Source organism: Symphodus melops, assembly GCF_947650265.1.
Source record: "Symphodus melops genome assembly, chromosome: 13".
Classification (NCBI taxonomy): domain Eukaryota; kingdom Metazoa; phylum Chordata; class Actinopteri; order Labriformes; family Labridae; genus Symphodus; species Symphodus melops.
The window spans coordinates 564794-581448 of NC_136703.1; the positions used below are offsets into that span (position 1 = coordinate 564794).

General features: G+C 44.2%; 1 long non-coding RNA gene across 1 annotated transcript; it reads left to right on the forward strand.

Moving 5' to 3' along the window:
• Positions 1-9002: 9002 nt before the first annotated feature.
• LOC306833421 lies at positions 9003-9504 on the forward strand. The gene is made up of 3 exons (XR_013780352.1): positions 9003-9139; positions 9243-9330; positions 9419-9504. It is a non-coding gene; the product is annotated as an uncharacterized lncRNA (long non-coding RNA).
• Positions 9505-16655: the final 7151 nt, after the last annotated feature.

Here is a 16655-nt window from a genome sequence, read left to right on the forward strand (position 1 = left end):
GACATGGCTGAACGAACACATCCCGGACTCCGCCGTTCAGCTTGAACAATTCACATGCTACCGTTCGGACAGAATCCTTATTAAAGGAGGAAAGAAGAAAGGTCGTGGAGTCCGTGTCTACATCAGGGATGCCTGGTGTCAGGATGCAGCTGTGGTATGTAAACACTGTTCACCGCTGGTGGAGTTTATGATCATAAAGTGCCGTCTTTTCTATCAACCGAGGGAGATTACAGCAACCCTGCTCGTCGTTGTGTATATCCCCCCCACTAACAACAACGCGGATAGAGTCGATGCACTTTGGGAACAACGCCATCAGTGAGCAGCAGACAGCCCACCCGGACGGATTTTTCATCATCGCGGGGGATTTTAAGCACGCAAATCTCCAGACGGTTTTATCCCATTTCCACCAACACGTGAACTTCCCCACAAGAGAAGGTAACACCTTAGACATGATTTACACATCTGTTAAAGGTGCTTACAATGCGTCACCCTGCCCCCAGATTGGCCACTCTGACCACATCAGTGTAATGCTAATGCCAGCTTACAGACCCAGGGTTAAAGTCACCAAACCGGTTCTGAAGCAGGTATGCGTGTGGCCAGAGGGGGCTTCTGCTGCACTGCAGGACTGCTTTGAAACCACAGACTGGGAGATGTTTAAGCAGGCAGCCACCTACAACAACCACACAGACATTGAGGAGTACTCTGACACTGTTACCTCCTACATCGGCAAATGCATTGATGATGTCACCACCACCAGAACCATCACCACCCGGGCTAACCAGAAGCCATGGCTGACAGGAGAGGTACGCGGGCTACTGAGGGCCAGGAACATCACCTTCAGAGCTGGGGATGCAGTCGGCCTGAGAACAGCGAGGGCCAACCTGTCCCGTGGCATCAAGAAAGCTAAACACAGCTACTCACTTAAAGTAACCAGACACTTCAAGGACAGCAGAGACGCGCAGAGCCTGTGGCGTGGTATCCAGACCATCACAGACTACAAACCCAAGCCACAGACCTGTGACAACAACACCTCTCTGCTGAACGACCTAAACTGCTTCTTTGCCAGGTTTGAAGCAAACAACAGCATGCCCGCACAGAAGACCACCCCTCCTCCCCACGACCAGACCCTGTGCCTGACTGCAGCCAGCGTGAAGAGAACCTTCTCCAACATCAACACCCGCAAGGCTGCAGGTCCAGACAACATCCCTGGCCGTGTGCTGAAGGACTGTGCAGAGGAGCTCAAAGATGTCTTCACAGACATCTTCAACACTTCTCTGAGGCAGACTGTTGTTCCAACATGCTTCAAACCGACCACCATCATACCCATTCCAAAGAAGCCATCACCATCCATTCTCAATGACTATAGACCCGTTGCACTGACCCCCATCATCATGAAGTGCTTTGAAAGATTAGTCATGGCCCACAGCAAATCCTCCCTTCCCTCCACCCTGGACCCCTACCAGTTTGCATACCGGGGCAACAGATCAACCGAGGATGCAATCTGCTCTGGTCTTCACCCAGCCCTCACCCACCTGGACTCCAAAAACTCATACGTCAGAATGCTGTTCATAGACTTCAGTTCAGCATTCAGCACCATCATCCCTCAGCAGCTGATCGGCAAACTGGACCAGCTGGGGCTCAGCACTTCCCTGTGCAACTGGCTGCTGGACTTCCTCAGCGAGAGGCCTCAGACTGTGCGGGTTGGCGGCAACACATCAAAAACCACCATCCTGAGCACCGGGGCCCCCCAAGGCTGTGTGCTCAGCCCCCTGCTCTTCACGCTGCTGACCCACGACTGCACGCCATCCTTCAGCAGCAACCACATTGTGAAGTTCGGACGACACAACATTGGTCGGTCTCATCTCCAACAACGACGAGACGCACTACAGGATGGAGGTGGGCCAACTGGCCACGTGGTGCAAAGACAACAACCTCTTCCTGAATATCCACAAGACCAAGGAGGGCCCCCACTCCCAAACCCCCCCTGACCATCGACGGTGCTGCTGTGGAGAGAGAGTGAGCAGCACCAAGTTCCTGGGGGTCCACATCAGTGAGGATCTCTCCTGGACAGCAAACACCACATCACTGGCCAAGAAGTCCCAGCAGCGCCTCTACTTCCTCCGTAAGCTGAAGAGAGCACGAGCACCCCGACCCATCATGTGCTCCTTCTACAGAGGCACCATGGAGAGCACCCCCACCCATCATGTGCTCCTTCTACAGAGGCACCATGGAGAGCATCCTGACCCATCATGTGCTCCTTCTACAGAGGCACCATGGAGAGCATCCTGACCCATCATGTGCTCCTTCTACAGAGGCACCATGGAGAGCATCCTGACCCATCATGTGCTCCTTCTACAGAGGCACCATGGAGAGCATCCTGACCCATCATGTGCTCCTTCTACAGAGGCACCATGGAGAGCATCCTGACCAGCTGCATCACTGTGTGGCTGCACTGCTGCCAACCACAAGACCCTGCAGCGCACAGTGAAGGCGGCTGAACGGATCATCGGTGTCCCGCTCCCCTCTCTTCTGGACCTCTACAGCACCCGCCTCACCCGCAAAGCAACCTGCATAGTGAGTGAGCCCACCCCCCCCTCACACAGCCTCTTCAGCCTCCTGCCATCGGGGAGACGGTACCGCAGCCTGCAGGCCGGCTCTACCAGACTGAGAAACAGCTTCTTCCACCAAGCTGTCAGGAAGCTGAACTCTCTCCCCTCCCCTCCCTCCCCTCTGCCCCCATGAACACTGAACATTGGAACCTCCTCCTGTTTGAACATTGAAACAGAACCCTGGTCACTTATTGCACATTGCACGCATGCACAAGTTTCACTTTTCTTAAATCTTGTTTTATACTCCATTTTATTTAACTTTGTACTATTGCACATTTAGGTTTTATTAATGTAAATATTATTTATCTTTTTTACCTCGTTTTATTTTATTTACCGTACCTTTTTTAGGGGGAGGGGGGAAACGTAATTTCGAATTCACTGTATGTCTGACATATTTTGGAATTGACAAATAAAGAACCTTGAACCTTGAACCTTGAACCTTGATCATGTGATAGCACATGTTACGTTAGCCTGATGTTCCTCTGTAGCTCTGCTGTTGTTGTTGTTGGATCTTAGCGCTGCTTATGGCGGTGTAGACGACCACATACGATTGGTCAGACTCAGGTCAGGTGTTCTTGTGTTTACGATCTCTGAAAGATCTCAACATGTTTTATTTACCCTCAGTCTGAGTCCTTCCACAGAGGTCTGTCCTGGGTCCACAGCTGTTTACACTCAGGTTTCTGTTTCTCTGTGGATTCATTCATCGTCACGCAGATGATTTGTAGTTTTTCGGTCTGTCGACACTCCGCCACGTTAGCAGAGCTGGTTTTCACTTTATTCAGTGTGTGTGCTTCCACTGACTCCGTCTCAGCAGATCAGAATTCTCTGCTGCAAATACTCAAGGCAATTTACCACAGAGCAGACTGAGGGAGACAGGAAGTCAGTGACCGAAACAACATTAACACATCTGAGGGCGCTGGTGGCGCGTCCCCATGTACTGAGGCTGTAGTCCTCGTCCTTCTTTAAAAAAAAAGCAAACAAACATCCGGTTTATTTTCAGAATAAAACACTCTGTATAGACGGTTCCTTACGTGTTTGTTTAGATTTTTTTAAAGGTTATTACACCACATATATCATTCTATCTCACACTGTCCTGAGTCAATCTGTAAAACTAGCAGGAAGTCCCTTCCTGCCATGGGACGCAGCCTGTGGGTGTTGATGGATCAGGATGCACGGAGCTGAGGATCTCGATCTTTACCGCAGACACTCACAGTGGACAGAAACATTCTCACCTTTTAGAAATGAAATCAGATTCATGATCTTACCGACGGGACACATCGGACAGCACTCGTTACCAAACACATATTCTGTGCGATGACAGATGAGGGTTCGACTGATGAAAATATTCATCATGAATATCTGTGAAGAGAAAGAGAAAGATTCTTGAGTGATGGAGCTGATCAGGAGTTTGAGGAGATTTCAATGAACTCACAATGATGGCGCTGTAGAAGTGCTCCATCATGGTGTTTGGCAGGTTGAACTTCTTCAGCAGGAAGTCCCTCCTCTGCTGTCCTGTCTTGATGGGTTCAGCTCCCTCTGGAGGTCCTGGGTGACCTCAAGAGGGTATATTTAGTTAGACAGCAAGGTTCTAAAAGTTAAATAATTTGTATGCATATTATATTTAATTTGTTTGTAAATGTTATAAACATCGTCATGTTGCAAGTATACACCGTGCACCAACTAACCCACCTTTTATTATTATTATTATTATCAGACCAGTAAGAAGAAGCAGCTGAAGTCATGCTCGTCTGCTCTCTGAGGTCTCGTTTAGGAGTTCATCAATAAACCTGATTAAATGTTTTACATGGTACAAACTTCACTGGGAGTGATTCACACAGGAGGAGGGTTTATAACGCTGGACTTGGTTCTCTGGACGTCTCTGTGACGCCATCTGTGAAGCGCTCAGCCTCTCCCATAGTTACAGTCTTTGGTCTCCATGTTACAAGGTACGTAGCTGTTTGTTCTCTTCACATTTTCTTTAAAAGAGTCAAACAGAGCAGCTGAAAACTCGCGTACAGTCTGTTGTCTGTATGTTAAAGTCTTCAGGAGTTATCGCGACACATTTGAAGCCTGTGTTCCGGTTTTTACCGAGAGACGTTTGTCCGTTGACACTGCTGCTGTACTTTGAGACCAGGAAATGTCTTCCTCTCTCTGTGCTGCCTTCTCTGTTTCTGTGTCTCTGTTTCTGTGTCTCTGTCTCTGTGACTGTGACTCCTCTGCGGTCAGGAAGTCAGGACTCTGTCCACACCGTCTGTAAAGGGTTAATATACGTTAAAGGGAAATATTCAGACTGTTCACATGATTATATTCACTAACACGAAGCTTTACTTTAGAGAAGAGTTTTTATTTAAACCATAAAGTCGTGCACACTTTACGGGAGCGTGCACACTTTACGGGAGCGTGCACACTTTACGGGAGCGCGCACTCACAGAAGAGATAAGTGCTGATTAAACATGTAAAATGATCTTTGTTGGCTTATTAAAGATGATTAAAAATGAAAAGTGTGAGTTTGAAGTAAGTTCGAAAACGTTCACAGTAAAAACGTTTCAGTTTGAAAACAGTGAAGGAGATTTCTGCTCGACTCTGTCCTGTAATAAACACATGATTAAAGTCTAAAACGAAACATCACATAACCTGCTCTCTAAAACATCCTCATGATGAATCACATGGAAATAATCCTACATCCTACATCCTCCTACTGCTGATACTGAAAGAGTCTAAACTGAAAGACTTTAGACTCTTTAAGTTTAGACTCTTTCAGTCTTTCAGAGAAAGGAGGTGAACTTTGCAGTACAGAAAAGAACGAAAATTTTGTTTTGCATTAGCTCGTTGTAGTGCAGGAGAATGTTAACATTTACAGAAGAAGGTGCAGAATGTTTACGTTTACAAAATCAGGTGCAGAATGTTTACGTTTACAAAAGAAGGTGCAGAATGTTTACATTTACAGAAGAAGGTGCAGAATGTTTACGTTTACAGAAGAAGGTGCAGAATGTTTACGTTTACAAAGTCAGGTGCAGAATGTTTACATTTACAGAAGAAGGTGCAGAATGTTTACGTTTACAAAATCAGGTGCAGAATGTTTACGTTTACAGAAGAAGGTGCAGAATGTTTACGTTTACAAAATCAGGTGCAGAATGTTTACGTTTACAAAATCAGGTGCAGAATGTTTACATTTACAAAAGAAGGTGCAGAATGTTTACATTTACTGAAGAAGGTGCAGAATGTTTACGTTTACAGAAGTAGGTGCAGAATGTTTACGTTTACAGAATCAGGTGCAGAATGTTTACGTTTACAGAAGAAGGTGCAAAATGTTTACATTTACAGAAGAAGGTGCAGAATGTTTACATTTACAAAAGAAGGTGCAGAATGTTTACATTTACAGAAGAAGGTGCAGAATGTTTACATTTACAGAAGTAGGTGCAGAATGTTTACGTTTACAGAAGAAGGTGCAGAATGTTTACGTTTACAGAAGAAGGTGCAGAATGTTTACATTTACAGAAGAAGGTGCAGAATGTTTACATTTACAGAAGTAGGTGCAGAATGTTTACGTTTACAGAAGAAGGTGCAGAATGTTTACGTTTACAGAAGAAGGTGCAGAATGTTTACATTTACAGAAGTAGGTGCAGATATAAATAGATCTAAAACAAGAGCTATGGATAAATTCACTGTACAGATAAATATATTGCACGTTTCTTGATGTTATATGTTATATTGTAACCCAGTTTTGGGGGTTTGAGGGGGAATTGAGGGGATTATTTTGATGTGTTGGAGGCTGTGGAACCTCTTTCCAGAGTCCAGCAGTGAAAACAGTCCTTGGTGGAGTGGGACGAGTCTCTGCTGATGAGAAGTCCTGATGATCTTTTCTGCTGTCCTCACCGCTCTCTGCAGAGACTTCCAGTCTGAGGCACTGCAGGCTCCAGACCAGACAGAGATGCAGTTGGTCAGGAGGTTCTCTATAGTTCTCTGTAGGAGGTGGTGAGAATGGGGGAAGGAGCTGGGCTCTTTTCATCCAATGCAAAAAGTGCATTCGCTGCAGTGTAGGGACCAGGTCAGATTGTCACTTATCTGCAGCCCCAGGAACTTGGTGCTGACTTCTTTATTCTTAGTTTTTCAACATGTTCTGGACGTACAGAAGAATCGAAAAGACGTTTCTCCCTGAGCCAAATGAACTTTATACAAAATATGTATAAAAATCTAAAGGATAAAAATCCAGATTTACAAAAGGAACAGATGTTCTTCTTGATGTAAATCCAGAGTCTTTTTAAAACCAGAGGTCAGCTGGTTGGTTCATGTGCTTAAAGAAATGTAATGACGCCTGGTGGCTCTGTGGCCTCTTTAGACAGGAGAGTCTTTAAAGTGAACTCTGAGGTCAGCCTCATTAACATCTACAGTCAGAGAAGTCCTGAGGCTTCACGTCTCAGGTACAGAAAACCTTCTTCATCATAGAGTCGTATCAGAGATCGTCTTCATTCAGTCCAACACTTTGATGGATTTTCATTTCAAACCTCTCAAATATTGAGCTTTAAGGTTGTTCCTCATGTATCTGAAGCCTCTTCTCTCTGATTGGTTCTCAGTTGATCATGAACTTGATTAATCATTTATCTAAAGACGCTCTGGATCAAAGTCCAGACTTTATTCTGCACCTTGTCCTGTCCCAGTCATTCACTGGTTTCATGTTTCTGCAGCACCAATCTATATGAACTGGTTCTATGTTAAACCTGGACTCTGTGATCGGAGGTCTGGATTCAGGTTTCACAGGGATCCAGTTTAAAGACTAAGTTAGGACAGTCCAGCTCCCATCGACGAGCATTAATCTGACCAGGACTTCTCTCTATGAACACATATCTCAACAAACTGTTCTACATCAAACATTTCTATACTGGAGGGAACAACCTGCTCCATGCTGGGTCTCAAAGACGATCAGTTTTGAGATTTCCTGACCTCCTTGAATGCATCATAGATGAACAAACCTGACTCTTTGTGTTTGATGAATCAGCTTCATGAGGTTTTTATGACCTTCAGACCTGTTAACATGAGGAGATGAAAGAACAGTTTGAGCCTCCACAGCACAGAATCTTTGAAGAGTCATCCTCATGCTTTCACACCTTACAGCTGCCTCTGACACAATAAACCATGATATCCTCATCGCTCACCTGGAGCAGTGTGAATGGTTTACCTGTCTGAAAGGGACATGTCTTATAAATGTCTTCATGTTGACATTATTCCCACTGTTTGTCCTCTGTCAGGTATTAAAGTGATTCCTCTTCATCAGGTACTTTCATCTGCTCTTTGTCTTCACAGATCAGACTCAGATCAATGATCCATGCTGTGAGAAGTGTCCACCTGCTGAGATCCAGCTCTGAGGCGTTTCCAGCTGCTTCATTAGTCTTGGTCCTGAGTGTGCGTTGGTGGACTTGAAGCAGACGATCAGTGTGTGCTGCTCTTCTGTTAAAGAGACGATGAGAGCTGGATCAGCTGCAGCCTTTCTGGTAAATGATCTGATTGGATGATCTGAGCACACATTCACATCTTCAACATTTCTTTCTGTTTGTTCTCAATGATTCTTCTTCACATTTACAAACAGACAAACTTCAACTCTTTCCCTCTTCTCTCTTACATGGACTGGACCATGAGTTCACATTTCTCTCTGTGTTCATTTACACTTTGTCTTCACAGATTCTCCTGATGAGTGTCCTCTCAGCTCAGACTCTGACATGTGGTCCATATGAGTATGAGATCGGGGATAGATGCTGTGCTAAGTGTCCACGTGGTAAGATCCTCTGTTCAACTTGAATTAAAGTTTATCAGGTCAGATGAACATCCTGATCTTCTGTCCCTGTTTATAAGTTTGCTTTTGTTGCATATTAATAAACAGGAAGTTGCTTTTTAATGAGCTCCAGAGAGAAAGGTTCAACAGAGTTCTCTCTCTCTCTCTCTCTCTGTCTCTCTCTCTCTCTCTCTCTCTCTCTCTCTCTCTCTCTCTCTCTCTCTCTCTCTTTTTATTAAGAATAAAAAACTTCTTCATGTTGTTTCCAACAGGATATCGAGTTTATGTAGACTGCGCAGAGGACAGAAGTACTCTCTGTAAGCCCTGCTCTGAAGGAACCTTTATGGACCATCCGACTTCCCGTAGAGAGTGCTACAGCTGTTCAGAGTGTGATGAAGGTAGATCTGTCTCTTTATTGATCAAACTAAATAAAGATCAGAACATGTTACTAAACAGTGGTCAGTCTAAAAGCAGCTTTCTAACCTTTGATTCACTTCAGCAGAACTCAAACACACAGATGATCCTCAGAACATCTGACCACTTCTTCTTTTCTTCAACTCTTCTTTAGATTCTACTTCATCAATAACCTCTGTGTTTGTGTCCACAGCTTCTGGTCTGAAGATGAAGACGTCCTGTTCCTTCGTATCAGACTCAGTCTGTGAACCTCTGGAAGGATTTTACTGCTCAGAGTTTAGAAAGAACGACTGTTCTAAAGCAAAGAGACACAGACGCTGTGCTCCAGGAGAATACATCAGAGAGAAAGGTGAGTTTAACAAACACAGTTCACTTTATCTCATATAGACAGAGGGACTGTGTTCATGTTTAAATCAGACTCAGTGAAATCATGTGTTGTGTCCTTCCTGCAGGAACGTCCTCCACAGACACCGAGTGCTCCACCTGCTCTGATGGAACATTTTCAGACGGGACGTTTCCATCTTGTCAGAGTCACACACAGTGAGTGAAGCTTCACATCACACATGGACACACCTGAGTTCATGATCCTCCACATGTTCCTGTAATAACTGTCCCTCTGTCATTACAGATGTGAATCAGAGGGTCTACAGCTGCTGAGAGCAGGAACTAAGACAGAGGACGCTCAGTGTGGACAGAAATCATCAGACAGCACTGCACTGATAGTCGGAGCTGTTGTTGGTGGTGTTTTGGGTCTTTTTTTAGTTCAGTCTGGATCATCAGTCTGGACTGTTGGTGCTGTTTTTGGTGTTGTGACTTATTTATCCATTGCACTTGGACGGTGTTATAACAGATGCAGAAGGGCAACAAAAGATCCAAAGGAAGGTAAGGTTTCCACTGTGACAATGAAACATGATCATGTTTATTTTATAGATATTATGGTCTGTCTCATCATTCATTTGATTTTTATTTCTAACATTTTATTCCAGGAAACCTTCTTGGTATGTTTTAAACTGTCTTTACTCTCAGTCTGTTTTATGTTCAGTGATTTATTAAAGTCTCATTTATTCATGTTTCCTGTACATGAAGGTGAGAAGTCGACCCTGCAGAGTCTGACGTCAGAAGATCCAACCCTGCAGAGTCTGAAGTCAGAAGATCCAACCCTGCAGAGTCTGAAGTCAGAAGATCCAACCCTGCAGAGTCTGAAGTCAGAAGATCCAACCCTGCAGAGTCTGAAGTCAGAAGATCCAACCCTGCAGAGTCTGAAGTCAGAAGATCCAACCCTGCAGAGTCTGTGTTGAAAATGCTGGAAAAGATTGTGCAGTTTGGTGAATTTGTTTTGTAATTTCTGTATTTCGATCATCATTTAATCTAGTTCAACCTATCATATAATCATACCTGCTTTTGTTGGCTCATACGTAATGAGCATACTTGCAAGCGTTGTCTTTTCCTTTTTCTTTTGTTCTTAGTGATGATGTAACCCTGACAATGTTTTAGTAAACAGTGATGAACCACAAACACACTTATGATAGCGTGTGGTTTTGAGATGTACCGGTTTGAACCGGTTTGAAAGCAAAGAGGTTCATGAGTGAACTTGTGGTGACCTCTGGGTGAGCGGTGTCTTGATATGTGACCTTTCGAGAGTCTTTTTGGCTCCGGCCAGCTGACTCCACGCTCTGAACAAAAATTCCCCTTTTGGGGACTTTTGAAAAAAAATATTTTTTATTAATTATTAATTATTTTTAACTTTAATTTTTTCCCTTTTATAAATTCTTACTTTACTGATTTGTTTTGGAGTTTTTAAAGACTTTGTCAGATTTTCACCTTTTTTTGAATTTTCAATAAATTTCATGAAATCTTCCCCATTCCTCCTTTTTTGATCGGGTTTCTTCACGACGCCCCGCGAGCCTCGGAGGTCAGCATGGACACACCTCACCACAGCACACTGAACAGAATGCAGACAGTAGAGGGAGGGGGGGGGGGGGGGGTAGCTGTGAAGGGGATGTACTGATACATAATTATCCTACGGGACGGATCAGGTGGAGCGTTTCTCCTCGTCTGGGTGTTTGATGATTTTATCGTGAGCTCTGAATCACCTGGGAAATAGTAGAACTATTCAGTTCCAACAGGTGACTTCTTAAGTTAGCCACATAGGATCGTGCTATTATTATTTATTTACCCATAACATGCACGTCGAGGACGTGCAACATCTGAAGTCAGAAGAATCTGAAGATCCTGAAGAGGAGAAGAAAAGAGTGTCAGGTGAGAGAGCAGATGTTTGATGAGATGTTCACTGACTGACTGAGATCAACTCTGTCCTGTTTTTACAGCTTTACTAAATGTTTGCTTTAAACTAAATCTCTTTTCTCCTCAGGTTCAGACGGGTCAGAGTGAACCATCTCCAGGATCCTGTTCTGGTCCAGCTGCTGGACCCTGACACACATCGTTCATATCTGTGTATATATGTATTTGTATTCTAATATATATGTTTGTTTTTATATCTGTCCCATCTGAAAGGTCGGGGTTCGATCCCCAGCTCCTGCAGCCTCATGTTGATGTGTCCTTGGATAAAACCCTGAACCCCATATGAGTGGATCAGTGTGACCTGTAGTTTTTATTGATCAGCATGTAAAGAGCTCAGAGCACAGATTGGTTGTTCCCTGTGTTCATCCAGCTATAAAGGAACATGTTGAGCCTGAGGTCAGAGGTCAAAGGTCTCAGTTCTGTTTGTTGAAGTAAAGAAACGACACAGTTCAATGTGCAGGACTTTTCAGTAGTTTCAGCAGACTGAACTCTGGAGGTCATTGTTTGAGTCCACCTCAGTAGACTCAACATGTCAGTATGGATACTCACTTCCTGCTTTTATGCAGCATGGATCAGATGCACCCATTCAGGAAATGATTTGTATTTTAACTCCCACAATGCTTTGCAAAATTAACAGTAAAACGTCCCTTCATGTGCGCCTCCAAATGAAAACAAAGGAGCATGGATGAATTTAATCTGGAGTTAAAGTCCTTTGAATGAACAACAACAAACGTGTGCAGTATTCTAAAACCTTTCCCCCTCTGTGGGAAGAAGGATTTCAGATTCACGTCTGCTGTCATGGTTCGGTTTGTTTCAGGGTTTTGAGTTCGGGTTTATTCTTCCTGAGTGTTTTGTGTTTCTTAGTTCAGTCTTTAGTGTTTCCTGTTTTATTTTGTAGTTCTGGTGCTCAGTGTTGTTTCCTGCCTCTCTCTGTTTCCTTCCTGTCTTGATTACTCTGATTATTCTCACCTGTCTCATTAGTCTCACCTGTGTCTGATTGACCCTCTGTGTCTTTGTAGTTTGTAGTTTCTCTGACAGTCTGCATCTTTACTGGTTTATTTCACTTTATATTCTGTATTTTATTTTACTTCCTGTATGTTTTATTTCATTTGTTCTTTACATTAAGAAGTTACTGGATCTTTTAACAATTTTTTTGATTTATATTTTTTATATTTTTATCTAATTGAATTTTAGTGTGATTTTCTGCTCTCCTGCTTTGCTGCTGTATCACTGTACATCGATGTACATTTCTCAGTGAGATGAATAAAAGATGATCTTTTTGTTTACCTGACTGTATATGTGCATTACTCTTTTTGAACAAAGCTAAAACAAAAGAAATGGAGGATGAGGAAGAGTCTGATGTTTGAACATGATACTGAAGCACACGTGTGATCATGTCTCCTGCAGGATTCATCTGAGGGATTAACTTTCTGAGTCCAGTCGAGATCATTTCCTCGACAGTAGGTCCAAACAGCACAGACAGTAGGTACTGACAGATGGAGGAGGCACTTTGTAGGAAGAACTCTGAGGTCAAAGGTCAAAAGTCTGAGGATCAGTTCTGTTTGAAGGGAGATTATAAAAATAGTTGAGAGTATTAACTGTGGATTAGGAGCGCCCTCTACTGGCCAAACTACATGATGACACCATTTCTAAATAATCCTGTTTGTCTCTGTATGAAAGATTTTGTAAATAAAGTTTTGTTTTGATATCAGCTGAAATAAATGAAAAAGCCCCCTCCATTCATCTCGACATGTTCTTCAGTATATCTGAGGTCAGGTCTCTGTGGCTGCAGACAAAATACATCAACCCAGACTTCCTTCTCTTCAACATTTCCCAGCTTCTCCTGGGGGATTCAGAGCGGTTCTCCATCCCGTGCTTTCCCTTCCTGACCCGTCAACAGTGAAAGTCCTTCTCTGGAGCTGAGACACAAAATGAGGGCTGTGAGAAAGGTGTGTCCCGCCCACCTGAGGAGCAGCCGTGGTGTCTCTACGTTTACAGAGGTTAGTGTCAGAACTCCACTTAGACTGGAAGAATCCTTTCATGCCTCTTTTGATACAAGACGCCTTTTCAGAGTCTCAGTCACAATCTGTCTGTGTCAGCAGGCTGCTCCAAAGCCACCCTTCACCAAACTGCTGGCACACATCTTTGTGCACCTTTCTGATCTTCTTCTCTTGTAAATCAATGTCAATGCCAAAAGCTCTGACTTCAGCCAAGAGCATGTTTTTCAAAGTTTCTCCAGTGGCTTTGGACATCATGGGACTCACTGATGGGAACATGTTTCATGTGTGTGTGTGTAACAGCTCTGACACCAGGATATCACAGTTCATCTAACTCCCAGAGCGTGGAGGCTTCTTCTTCTTCTTCGTCTTTATCCTCTGCCTCTGATTAAATCATAACGACCTCCGACTCATCACGAGCTGATGCTGCCTCACACTCTGTAGTTTTAAATGTGGGGGGGCGTCTTCTTCACACACAGCTTCCTCTGCTGGCAAAATCATCATTTCTGATTCCAGAGTTTCTGGATCCTCTGGCAGAGAGTACACAAGCTCGCTCAGAGCCTGGTACCTTTGTGCCTGCTGTTTCAGCCAGGTCCACATCCTGTTCATGAAAGACTCGACCTCAGGCTCAGTCTCCATCTTCATGTCTTCACCTGAGACTTCTCCTTCTTCTCCTGCTGATTTCAGGTGATCACACTAAACATCTCTGAGATCCTGAGCAACGAAATGTCGCTGCCGATCTTCTCGAACAGGCAGACCTCATCTGTCCCCCAGTTTCTGTCTTCAGCATCAAAGATCATCTATTGCACCAGGAGATCCACGTTTTCAAAGAGCTGCTCTGTTGAAGCTTTTCTGTATTTTGTTGGCTGATTTGAAGTTTGTTCTTTAAAGTCGCCTTCATGTTCAGGATTGCTTCCTGAGCATGTACGGACACAGGGAGCCTTCATGTCGCTTGCTATCCTTTTCATTATTGAAGCTTTGGGTGATTCCATCTCTGATTTGATCTCTCCATCACGTTTAACATCCAGGTCCTGTTCAGCTTCATTAGTTACAGTTTACAAAATCTCTCCTGTGAGGTCTTCAGATTCTTTGGAAGATCTGGAAAGAAGTGGACCGAAGTCTTCTTCAGACGTGTTATCATCCACACAGTGTGCAAGGTTGCTGCTCACCTCCTCAAGGATCATCTTGACTGCATTAAAGGATCACATGTATTTGCTTTTCACAGAAAATGATCTCTTCTTCTGATCAGTTGGACTCTGTTCAATGTCCTCATCAGAGTTAATTCAATTTATATTTTATATATAATTCTACTACATATTTTATATTATAACACAATAAGATGTTTCTATTGATTTCCAGAGGAAGTTAAAACTATTTGGTTCTACTTTTAAAGCTTTTATTTTGAAGGGCTGGAAAACGAAAATTGAATTTGGAATTGACACCTTTTGGTGCTTGAAGGTAACGGTCCGTGTTTTTCTCACCACATTTAAAGTAACAATTTGAAAGATTTAGAGATTGTTGGACCTCATGTGTCTGCAGTGACTCAGCAGTTCCTGTAAGATGAAATGGACCGACCCGCCCGTTCCCCAGACATCATGTCTCCATCCACCAACGCCACCATGCACCACAGACCGTCCAGGAGGAGGAGGATGCTTTAGTCCAGGTCTGGGAGGAGATCCCTCAGGAGACCATCCTCCACCTCATCAGGAGCATGGTCAGGTGTTGTAGGGAGGTCACACAGGCAGGTGGAGGCCACACACACACTACTGAGCCTCATTCTGACTTGTTTTAAGGACATGACATTGTTCTGTTGTTTTTAAGTCACCTTGTGCGTGTTGGTTTTCTCAGAGAAGGAAGAGAAGACACTCAGGGTCAAATTGAACAAACCAGAAGGTTTAATGAAGCAAGGAGATACAATGCACATACTGAGAGTTATTCTCAGCTGAGAGGTCCACCTCACTGACAGATCAGCCACCAATCAGAGAATGGACCTCGACTGTTAGAAGATGATGTAGTTATCAGTTAGGTACCTCCTCTGCTGTGTCAGCAGAAGTTTTAGCAGAAGGTGTCTGATGTTCAGTGTCTGGTAAAGAAGGTGTCCTTGAGGTGTTGCAATATGAGGACATTCAGTACACAGTCAGTTCAGTGCTACAGAGTTAGGACATTGAAAGCGGAGGTACATTGGCCTAAGTGAATAACTTTAGCAGTACAGTAATTTGGTAAATGTTTATATTACATTAAAGTGTGGTCTGCCTGTAGACCCCCTGCTGGTTTGGAATTGTTGTGGATTTTTTCTGGTCTCAACTCCCCCATCACGCCACTCTTCTGAGCGACGAGCTGTTCCTCAGCACACTCTGGTTTTCCATCTTTACCAATGATTTAGCTCTCCTGCTAACACCTGCTAAATAAACTATGTATGCAGATGATACTGCAGTTTAGGCATCAAATAGATGGATGGATAGATAGATAGATAGATAGATAGATAGATCGACAGACCGGAATCCCTAAAACAACAGCTTCAAACTTTGGGATTACTTCGCGAGCCAGTTGACCCCCTGGAGAGGAGACGTAAACGCAAACGGTGCGAGCGAAAACAAAAAAGAGGTAAACGTGGAGGCATAAAAGCGAGGCTCGCTAAAATGCCCTACAGGACCGCTCTTCCGACTCTTTCACTGGCTAATGTAAGATCTTTGGACAATAAAATGGACCACATAGAGCTGATGAGAGCTGCGCACCGCGACGTTAGGGACGGCTGTGCGTACATATTCTCAGAGACATGGCTGAACGAACACATCCCGGACTCCGCCGTTCAGCTTGAACAGTTCACATGCTACCGTTCGGACAGAATCCTTATTAAAGGAGGAAAGAAGAAAGGTGGTGGAGTCTGTGTCTACATCAGGGATGCTTGGTGTCAGGATGCAGCTGTGGTATGTAAACACTGTTCACCGCTGGTGGAGTTTATGATCATAAAGTGCCGTCTTTTCTATCAACCGAGGGAGATTACAGTGACCCTGCTCGTCGCTGTGTATATCCCCCCCACTAACAACAACGCGGATAGAGTCGATGCACTTTGGGAACAACGCCATCAGTGAGCAGCAGACAGCCCACCCGGACGGATTTTTCATCATTGCGGGGGATTTTAAGCACGCAAATCTCAAGACGGTTTTACCCCACTTCCACCAACACGTGAAGAGAAGGTAACACCTTAGACATGATTTACACATCTGTTAAAGGTGCTTACAAGGCGTCACCCCGCCCCCAGATTGGCCACTCTGACCACATCAGTGTAATGCTAATGCCAGTTTACAGACTCAGGGTTAAAGTCACCAAACCAGTTCTGAAGCAGGTATGTGTGTGGCCAGAGGGGGCTTCTGCTGCACTGCAGGACTGCTTTGAAACCACAGACTGGGAGATGTTTAAGCAGGCAGCCACCTACAACAACCACACAGACATTGAGGAGTACTCTGACACTGTTACCTCCTACATCAGCAAATGCATTGATGATGTCACCACCACCAGAACCATCACCATCCGGGCTAACCAGAAGCCATGGCTGACAGGAGAGGT